Source organism: Pteropus alecto, unplaced genomic scaffold (genome assembly GCF_000325575.1).
Source record: "Pteropus alecto unplaced genomic scaffold, ASM32557v1 scaffold7, whole genome shotgun sequence".
In the NCBI taxonomy this organism is placed as follows: domain Eukaryota; kingdom Metazoa; phylum Chordata; class Mammalia; order Chiroptera; family Pteropodidae; genus Pteropus; species Pteropus alecto.
Genome location: NW_006494614.1, coordinates 44319337 through 44328930, shown reverse-complemented (window position 1 = coordinate 44328930; position 9594 = coordinate 44319337). Strand labels below are relative to the sequence as shown.

The 9594-nt window shown below is 41.4% G+C and overlaps 1 long non-coding RNA gene across 1 annotated transcript; it reads left to right on the top strand.

Moving 5' to 3' along the window:
* The first annotated feature begins 1096 nt into the window (after positions 1 to 1096).
* Positions 1097 to 6327, top strand: LOC112474603. The gene is made up of 4 exons (XR_003044469.1): positions 1097 to 1453; positions 1593 to 1700; positions 3844 to 3902; positions 4473 to 6327. It is a non-coding gene; the product is annotated as an uncharacterized LOC112474603 (long non-coding RNA).
* Positions 6328 to 9594: the final 3267 nt, after the last annotated feature.

Here is a 9594-nt window from a genome sequence, read left to right as displayed (position 1 = left end):
CTTGATAGCAACAGATCACTAGACTTATCTGGGTCCCACTCCTAGGAACTGGATGCACGGATCAATTGTTTTCTCCAAGGTCATGCTCTTGAACCAAGCCATAAAAGGATCCACACCCACAATTGTTTCTTCCTCCTTTCAGTCAGGTGAAGGGATTATTCTCTTGGTGAATGAACATTTGATAATGCTTTCACAATGCTAAAACACTTATTGTTTTATCTCTGTTTAGGATATTTCTGTTTATAGTCTATTTAGGAATTTCAGAATAGTCCCTCTCTGAAATGCATGTGCAGTTGAAGGAGGCATATAAAAGCCATTAAGAGCATAAAGTGATTCACCATCACAATCACTTGAAAACCTTGATTCCTTACAAAAGAAATGCTTTATAGAGCTTGTGGACAGGTGGGGAAAAGGAGTGCTGTAGAAAGTACCCTCGCAGAGTGATCGGATCATAAATTCCTAACTAGGCAGGTCATGGTGGGTAGTCACACCCTAGGCATGCAATGGTTTACTAAAAGGTTGATCTTTGCCTTAAACAAGCCTCTGTTTAGGAATATTTTGGTTTATAGTCTGTTTAAAAATTATTCTTGTGCATCTAGGTTAACAGACCTTTGAAATGCCTCTTTTTTATACCCTTTGGAAGCATAACCATCCTTAAGGGGACACATAACCTTCTTAACTTCCCATAATCTAATTATAGAGATTTCCCACCTTACTTTTTCCCATGTTTATGTAATCTTCCTTGCCTTCCCTCCTTAATTCAAAATGTATAAAAGAAACTACAAAACTGTTATTCTCCAGAGCACTTGAGATCTTGTTTCCTGGCACTGTTGTCAGTTTCGGCTCAGATAAACTTATAATAATTCTCTACAGATTTGGATGTTCTTATATTGACATAAGCTATACCATCTAGTTTGTATAAGTGCTTTTTATTATGCTCACATAATGACGAGATCATCTAATGATGAATTTCTTAGAATGTATCCGTGTCATTAGTGGCCCATGACTGTAATCAAACTCTTAGAAACAGAAAGTAGTAATTGCCAGGGAATGCAAGGAGCGGGAAAGAAAATTGTTTAATGGGTTTTGAGTTTCAGTTTTATAAGGTGATTTGTTGCACAACGAGGTGCATTTAGTTAACGCTACTGTGCTGTCCACTTAAAAATGGTTAAGATGGTAAATGTTGTGGTTTGTGTAAGATTCAAGGTAAAAACACACAAAAAAGTAGTGAAAATTGAACTTGTAAATTCAATGTAAAGTATTTGAAGTTACAAGGATTAGCCAGACATTGATTGAGGAGAGAGGTGTGGCTAAGCAACAATCGTTAAAGTCAGGTAAGTGCTGCCTTGGCAGAGTTGCAATTCCTCTGAACACTGAAGCTACATGTCCTTTGTACTGAGAGCCAGTCAAGATATAGAGAAATGTGTCAGTGCACGTTAAGAGCAGAGCTCAGGTACTGATTCTAAATTATTTGTATTTGAAGATTGCAGATTGATCTGGATTATCATTTCAAAATCTTTCCCTTAAAAAGGGAACATGATAATGTTGGAGTTTCATTGCTGTGGGACAACATCTAAATTTTCCTCTGCCAGGAAAAAAAAACTCAGTAACAGGAGAAGTCCCCACTCTGACCAGGTTTAGAGGTCTTCTGAAGCTATTCCTTAGTCTGGATCATTTCAAGAGGAACACAGCAGGATGGGGTGAGTTATGGGACCTATCTCCAAACCTTTCTCTTTACTGTCATTGATCCTTGAAATCCCATTCGAGAGTCATTCCTTTCCATTAAACATTGCCCTCACCTTAAGACCTCCTTTTAAACCCAGGGAAGGAGTACAAAATTAAGACCCTAACGCTTTACCGCTGTGGATCTTACTTTTTTTCCAATTGTTTATTTTGGTCACACAGTAAGTATCTATGAATATTTCCTCAGAAAAATGGACCCCTGCACATACCCACCAAAATTTTTATGCAAGCTCTGACAGTTCACAGTAGCGCCCTGCCTTCATCCACCATCAAGGTTGTTCCTGGCTGGATGACTCTATAGCATCTTGGGTAGGGATGTTCAAGGTGATTGAGCAGAGCTGTCTGGTGAGGAGAACAAAAGAGAAAAAGGTGAATGGAAAGGATGGAGAATGCACCACAGCAAATTTGATTGTATTAAAAAATTCAATAGAGTAAGTTTGAAGATCTAATTGGCTTTATTAAATGATTCATGAATTGGGTAGCATCCCATCTAGTGACTGAAAGGGTGCTCCAATGGGTTGTACAAAATTGAAGGTTTTTATAGGGAGATGGTAAAGCAAGAGAGCTGTTAACAAAAGCAACAACAACAAAAAAATAAAAATTATTTTTAGATTAGGATGTCTTCTTTTGAGGGGATAGAAATGGCAAAGGTTTTTATCATGCAGATTGCCTCTCCTTTCTATGGGGGTGATAGAGAGGACCAATGTTACAGATAACCTTACTGATGCTTGACTAGAAAAATTCCAGCCTGGTTGATGAAAGCTACCTTTCTAGGAGAGTGAGAAACAAATTAGATCAGATATTAAATCTAGCTTTGATATCGTGGGCTTGTTGACCTAAGAACGTCCAAATCTGTATAGAATTTTTACAAGAGTTTATTCAAACTAAATCTGATGACAATTGCCAGGAAGCAAGATCTCAAATGCTCTGGAGAATAACAGTGTTGAAGTTTCTTTTATACATTTTGCATTAAGGTGGAAAGGCAAGGAAGATTATATGAACATGGGAGAAAGCAAGGTGGGGAATCTCTGTATTTGGATGGCAAGATAGTTAAGAAGGTTATGTATTCCCTTAAGGGTAGTTATGCTTTCCAAGGGCATAAAAAAGAGGCATTTCTAAGGTGCGTTAACCTAGATGCACAAGAATGATGGACAGGGCTGGCTTAACCCAAAGATAAGCTTTTTAGTAAAGAAGTTACATTCCTGGGATGTTAGGAATTTATGATCACCCTGTGAATTTACTTTCTCTCAGATCTATTACAAAGCACCCCCTCTTTTTTTTTTTTTTTTTTGTCCACAAACTTTTAGCATGAATGACGCCATTCTTCTTTGACAGGAGGAAAAATTATTTTTTCCTCTACCCTGCTGGGTTCTTGGCTGAGGCATCCCTGTAATAAAAGACAGATTAACAAGAGAAAAACAAACACAAGTTTAATAGCATGTATACCTCCTGTACACTTGAGAGAGACCCAGGAAAACTGAGTCACTAGCCAAAATGGTTGAAGGTACCACATTAAATACCATCTTCAGCTGAAGACAAAAGAAGATGTTGGGACAGGGGTTGGGGGGTCAGTTATGGGAAGTTACCAGGAAAAACTCAGTAAATAAGGGTAAGATTGTGCAAAAGAAAAAGGGATTCTAGAGAAAGTAAGCTCACAGGTGATCTGATCATAAATTCCTAACTGGGAAGGTCATGGTAGGTAGTCATGCTCCAGGTCTACAACTTCTTTAGTGAAAGGATTTTAAGCCAGCCCCATCCATTGTTCTTGCGCATCTAGGTTAAGACACCTTTGACATGACAGAAGTAAGCCCCCTGGAATGTATAACCATGCTAAGAGAGAATATAATCTTGTATTGAACAAGCAGGCTTTGCCATGTTCCCCCAGCCTACTGCACCTCTCTCTTATTCTTTGTAGTTATCTCTGATGATAGTTCTCTTCCTGGAACAGGCCGTCTATTTAAATTCTTTTAGGCAATTAAGGGAGAGGTAAAAAGCTCTTTCTGAGTCTTTTTTTTTTTCTTAAAAATAATCAGCCAAAAATAATCCGTATGCCAAAGAGACATATTTTGGGATGACAACTTCTGTTCCCCTTACTTCTAGGCTACAAACCTGTACAGCAAGTTACTACACTGAATACTGTAGGCGCTTATAACACAATGGTAAGTATTCGTGTAATGCATTGTGCTTTGGCATTGTGATGGCTACGATATCACTAGGTGATAGGAAATTTTCAGTTCCATTATTACTGTTGCACGTGTAATTCATCATTGACTGAAAAGTCATTATATGGCACCTGATGGTATACTAGTATACACAAATTTTATTTAAAAAAATGTTTTGATAATTATGTTTTGATATAATTGGTTGCCTTTATAATACGGCACATTTCGTTTATTTATTTAAAAATGTTATACTAGTTACAAGTCCACAGGCTTCACCAGACAGCCAGAGGGGTGGATGAAACAAAAAATAAAGTTCAAGCATTCTGCCTGGAAGGGTTTTAAACAAGTGTCTCGATCACTAGCATTTTCCAGAGTTCACCCAGGCAGGTGGGTCCTTTAGGATGTGAGGACAAGAGTCTAGGGGTGAGACAATGGGGCCCAGAAGGAAGGTAGGTAACAGGGGCAATGAGAGGCTGGGACAATTTAGCAGATGTTAAAGAGCTAGCAGCTTCACGAATCAGGAGCTGTCACTGTTTTTGTAATTCCGCTACTTTATGCTGCTATTAGCAGGACCTGCTACGTTCTGGACTGTGGCATCCATGAAAATCTGCTTTTCATCCCCCACTGCCTGAACACTGGGCTAATACAGGAGCCTCTCCCCCAGCCAGCTTCTCCTAACCTCTCGCCGCCTCTGGCTGCTCTAAGCAACTCCAGAAAGTCTCCTTCACTCAGACCCACTGTTTAATGCCTACAGCAGCCACATCTGGCCCCAACGTGACTACTCCCAAGGGACATAAAGATCTCTGAGACAATCAGCCACTTGTCCACCAAATGAGAGAGGGGCCTGACGATTGGTGGAGAGGAGGGAGGGGAGGGGAGGAGGATGAGGAGGGTGCCAAAGGGGAAGGAGGAACCAGGATTCCTGGAATTTCTGCCTCCTCAGCCAATGTCCAGGAGCAAGCTGGGCAATAAACAAGACTTACTCACACATGGGACTTTGGCCTTGAAGTCCTGAGACATGAATTTCTGGGCGATGGTTCACCAGACACTGGGACTCCAGGGCTTGAAGCCCCATACCTTATTATGGGGCTTGTAACAAATAAGTTACTATTCATTTACTGTCATAAGGGATTGGAATTCCTGTCCCTGGTCACAAAATACCTCCCTCCTCAAACCAGCAACTCAGATCCTCTTATTCTATGTCAGGGATCAAAGCTGGCTTTGTCTGGAAAAGCCATTAATTGGGGGCTGGCTTAAAGACCTTACTGAAGAGGAGCATATTGGGGTGAATGGTCCAGCCCCCTTCCTCACACCACCTTACTGTCAGGGCAAGGAAGGGACTAGTCATAAGTGATGCTATGACATGAGTCGCCATTACTATGAGCTTCTCCTGTGTCAGGCCCTGCACTCAGCACCTTATACACATTACTGCATTTAACCTTATGACCCCCTAATGTAAGCCTGATATTTATTCCCATTTTACCTGTGAGGAAACTGAAGCTCAGGAAAGGGAATTAATTTGCCCAATCTAGTGCATAGGGAAGCCAGGATTGGGACCCAGACCGATCTGATGGCAGAGGCCTCTTCTCCCTTAGACAGGTTGGGGTCAGAGCAAGCTTTACCCCTCCAGCACCCAGTCCTGGGTCCCTCCAGAGCCAGAATACCTGCTGGAGTACAGCAGTGTTGGTCCTGCTGCTGATTTCAAGCTAAAAGCCTAAGCACAAGGAAAGCCCAGGTGAAGTTGTCTTCATTTGCCAGGAGTGGCTTCATATGCAGGAGAGATTCCCTACCGAGGGGCAGAATTGTCACTGCTCAGAGGTGGTGGAGAGGAAAGGGCCCAGGGACCACCACTGCCCCTTTCTCCACCAGCAAGTCCTCCCCTGGATGAACAGGAAGACACTGAGACCCTGTGAGCCTCCAACCTGCTCCTCCTGGTGCCAGAACGCCACGACCTCTGATGGACTAGTGTCCTAGGCAGTGACCATCCGTGGCTGTCAACATCCCCCAAAGAGAGACAAAGCAGACTTTACGTGCCCCCTGTGGGAAGTGCCCAACACCACCCTAAAGCAGACTTGCCAAAAATTGAACTTGAATCTGATCAAGTCTCTAGATCCAACTTTCCATTCATAGGAAAGACAGGGGACAGAGGAATATGTTTTAAACTACGTCACAAGGATGTCACCACAAAAATGCAGGCCAAACAACTTGGTTTCTTTAACAAATAAATAACAAGAAAAAAATAGGAGGGAGGGAGAAAGAATGTAGATTACAAGAAACTTTAAAGAGAGCAATCAATTTACACATGTAGACCTTAATTGGCCCCTGATTCAAACAGTAAAAAGCAAAAACAAAACAGTTTAACAATTTGTAACATTTATGAGACAACTGGAAATGTGAACACCGAATGGACAGCTGATGGTATTAAGAAACTTTTGTTTTTTCCTCCCCCATTGACTATCTGCTTTTTCTATATTTTTAATTGTGGTAAAATACACATAACATAAAATTTACCACTTTTAACCATTTTTCAGTGTATAAGTCAGTGGCGTTAAGTATATTCACAATGTCATGCAACCATCATTATTATTCATTCTCAGATGTTAATCTTTTTAAGGTGTAATATGGTATTGTGGTTTAAAACAAGACATTTTCTTTTTAGAATTAAATAAAATGTTCAAAGAATCTTGTCACTTCTCTGTTTTGCTGTTGCTCGAGGATGAAATTCTACATTCTTACTGTGGCCCCTAGATCCAGCTCCTGCCTGCCTCTAGGGTCACACTGCCCACCACCTTCTCAGTCCAGTCTCTATGCTTCAGCAACATGGGCCTTCATGCAGGACCATATCATGACTTTCAGAGGCACTTTTGCCTTTGTAGGGTCTCTTCCTCCATAAATTATATTTTACAAACGTATTAATATAAAGACCAATACATGAATACTATATTTAAAACACTTGCTTCCACTTAAGACTTCATTTTTTTTCTTCTGATTTTAAAAGAAATTAAAACATTTCACTGGGATCCTTTTAGTATGGTGGGCCCAGGACACTGTACCTGCTATGGAGAATAGATGAGTCAGCCCTGTTGACGAATTCGGTCTCTACTGACGCCCCTCCCCTCCCCCCCAACTAAACACTCCCTTCTACCCCTTTCATACTGGCAAGCCCTACTCTTCCTTGGGGAAGCCTGCTCTGATCTTCCCACATCCCCATGACAAGCTCATGACCCCCATCACTCATGCTTCCCTACCCCCTGGCGTCATGAGAAGTATCATGGCTGAGAATCATATATTAATGTGTGCGATTTTTTGCTTCATATCTGTCTCCTCCAATAGATTACCTGTCTCTGTATCTCCAGTATCCAGCCCAGGGCACGTGGTGGCACTTAAAAATAAATATTTGCCAAATAAACAAATAGATTTGAGGCAGGAAGAAACATCGGTGGTAATTTAAAACATTCAAATAGGTAAAAGAAAAATATCTGGAAAGAAATACACCAAAAGGTTAATAATGGTTTTTTTTCCTTTTTTTTTGGAGTGGGTTGGGGGTAGTGGGAGATAGAAAGAATGGTAGGTTTAAGAGTGACTTTTACATAGTTGCTCAGATATTAGATCTTAAATGTTCTCACCATAAAAAAAAAAACTCATTAATTATGTGATATGATAGAAGTACAAGCCAATGCTATGGTGATATAAGTGTATCAGATCAACACTTGTAGACCTTAAAGTTGCATAATGTTCTATCTCAATAAAAAGGAGTGATTTTTATTTTCTCAGTTTGCTTATATGTATTTTTTAGTTTTTTTCCCCCTCAGTGAACGCCTGTTGCTTATGTATTAAAAATATTAAAAACCAAACAGCAGAGAAGCATTCTCACTGAAAGAAAGACCTTACTGACTAAAAGCTCCTTGAGGCATGGCTGTGTCTGCCTTGTTTTCTGCAATGTCTCTTGCGATGGGCACATTAAAGGTGCTCAGTAAGTATTTGATGACTTACTTAATGCTGATCCAGGGGGAGTCTGGATTGGAGATGAGAGCTGGTGACAGCAGGAAGTATGCTGCTGTCTTGCCCTGGGAAGGATTAGATAGGATGCTGCACAGTCAGCAGAAGGTGGGGAGTGAGGGACCTTTCGAAAGTAGAATTATCAGGACTCAAAGAGAAGAGAGAAGGATTCATCTTACTAACTGGGTGGATTGCAAAGTTGAGAATAAGGTGGAGAGAGTATAGGGGAATGGGAGAGATAATAAGGTCACCTTGTGGTTGTATTATGTGTAAAGTGCTAAAGAAGCCCAGGGGGCCTTGGGAATGAAGGACCAGGAATTCAGGAATCAGAAGAGACAAATTTAGGGGTCGCAGTACCCAGATGGCAGTTGTCTTCTCCCAAGTGGGCCAAACTGCCCCACTCCAGCTTCCAGGCTAGAAAACTAAAACGTTAGCAGCCGTGGCTCACTTCAGAACACGCAGAGAGGCAGACCTTTCTATATGGTAAAAATCATCATTACCTTGGACCAACTGAATCTTCCTTGAGCTCATGACTAGACTGGAACTGCTTCTCATTCCGGGTGTGCACTTGCTCTGAAATGGGCATATGAGTCACTGGAAAAGAGGATTTGATTAACAAAGATTCAATCAGACCACAGCTGTGGTCAAAAAGTAGGGCGTGCCTGTAGGGCAAGCCTTTCCCTTGGGCAGCCAGGTTGCCGTGCACCCTGGTTATGCCTGCTGTTGCCACTGTGCCCAGATCTGACCATTAGGGGGCGTGCTTTTGGGTGAAGTCATGGCGGCCTCCAAGGTTCTTATTTCAAAATGTGAATGTCTTTTCATGGTAGCACATCCCAGTGGCTAAGAACTTGTTGCAAATTTATTCTCTTTTCCTTTTGAGGATTAGCTAGGATCAGGATCTTGAGAGAAAGGAGTTTTCATGAGCAAAGAGAAGAACAGAGGTAGCCATGTAATTTGCGATGATGTAGGAGGTGAGGTGCAGCTTGAAGGCTATTGGTATAGGCTGAAGATGGGGTCTGGCATGGGTGGGGTCTGCCTGAAGTGTAGCTGTGCTGTTCCAGGTATATGTAGAGACCAGTTGAGCTAGTCCTAAAGTAGCTCACATCCTCCCAAACCTATGCACCTGTGGATTGTTCTCATGGTGGTCCATGTACTCTTCATGATTGTTCCTCAACAGTAAGAGGCCTTTCTTTATACTTCTATGTCCTTCGAATCTTTTGGCACCACACTAGACATGTTGTCTGTACTTAAATAAGACAAGCCCATTGTTAGCTCTGGGAGAAAAGCCCAGCCAGAAGCTAAACATCTAAGAGACATATCGATCAACAAGTTTTGCAATTGTAACATCTTCAAATAGCTGTCCACAAACAGCTGTAGTCTCTACAAATGGCTGTAGGCTCTGTAAACACCTTCAAGTTCTACAAACAGCTGCATATTTTAAAACTATTACAATTTAAAATTGCGATTTAAATGTTTAGAAATATTTACAAACTAGAGGCTCTGCAAATAGGGATCGGCTCTGTAAACAGCTGTGGGATCTGTGAATGGTTCCAGGCTTTGCAGAAAGTGGCAAGCTCTGTACGTTTCTGCAGTCTGAAAGCACCTGCAGGCTCTGCAAACAGCTGTAGGCTCTGCAAATCATTGGACAATAGGCTCTAAGTTTCAACTATAGATGCAAACCTGAGAACAC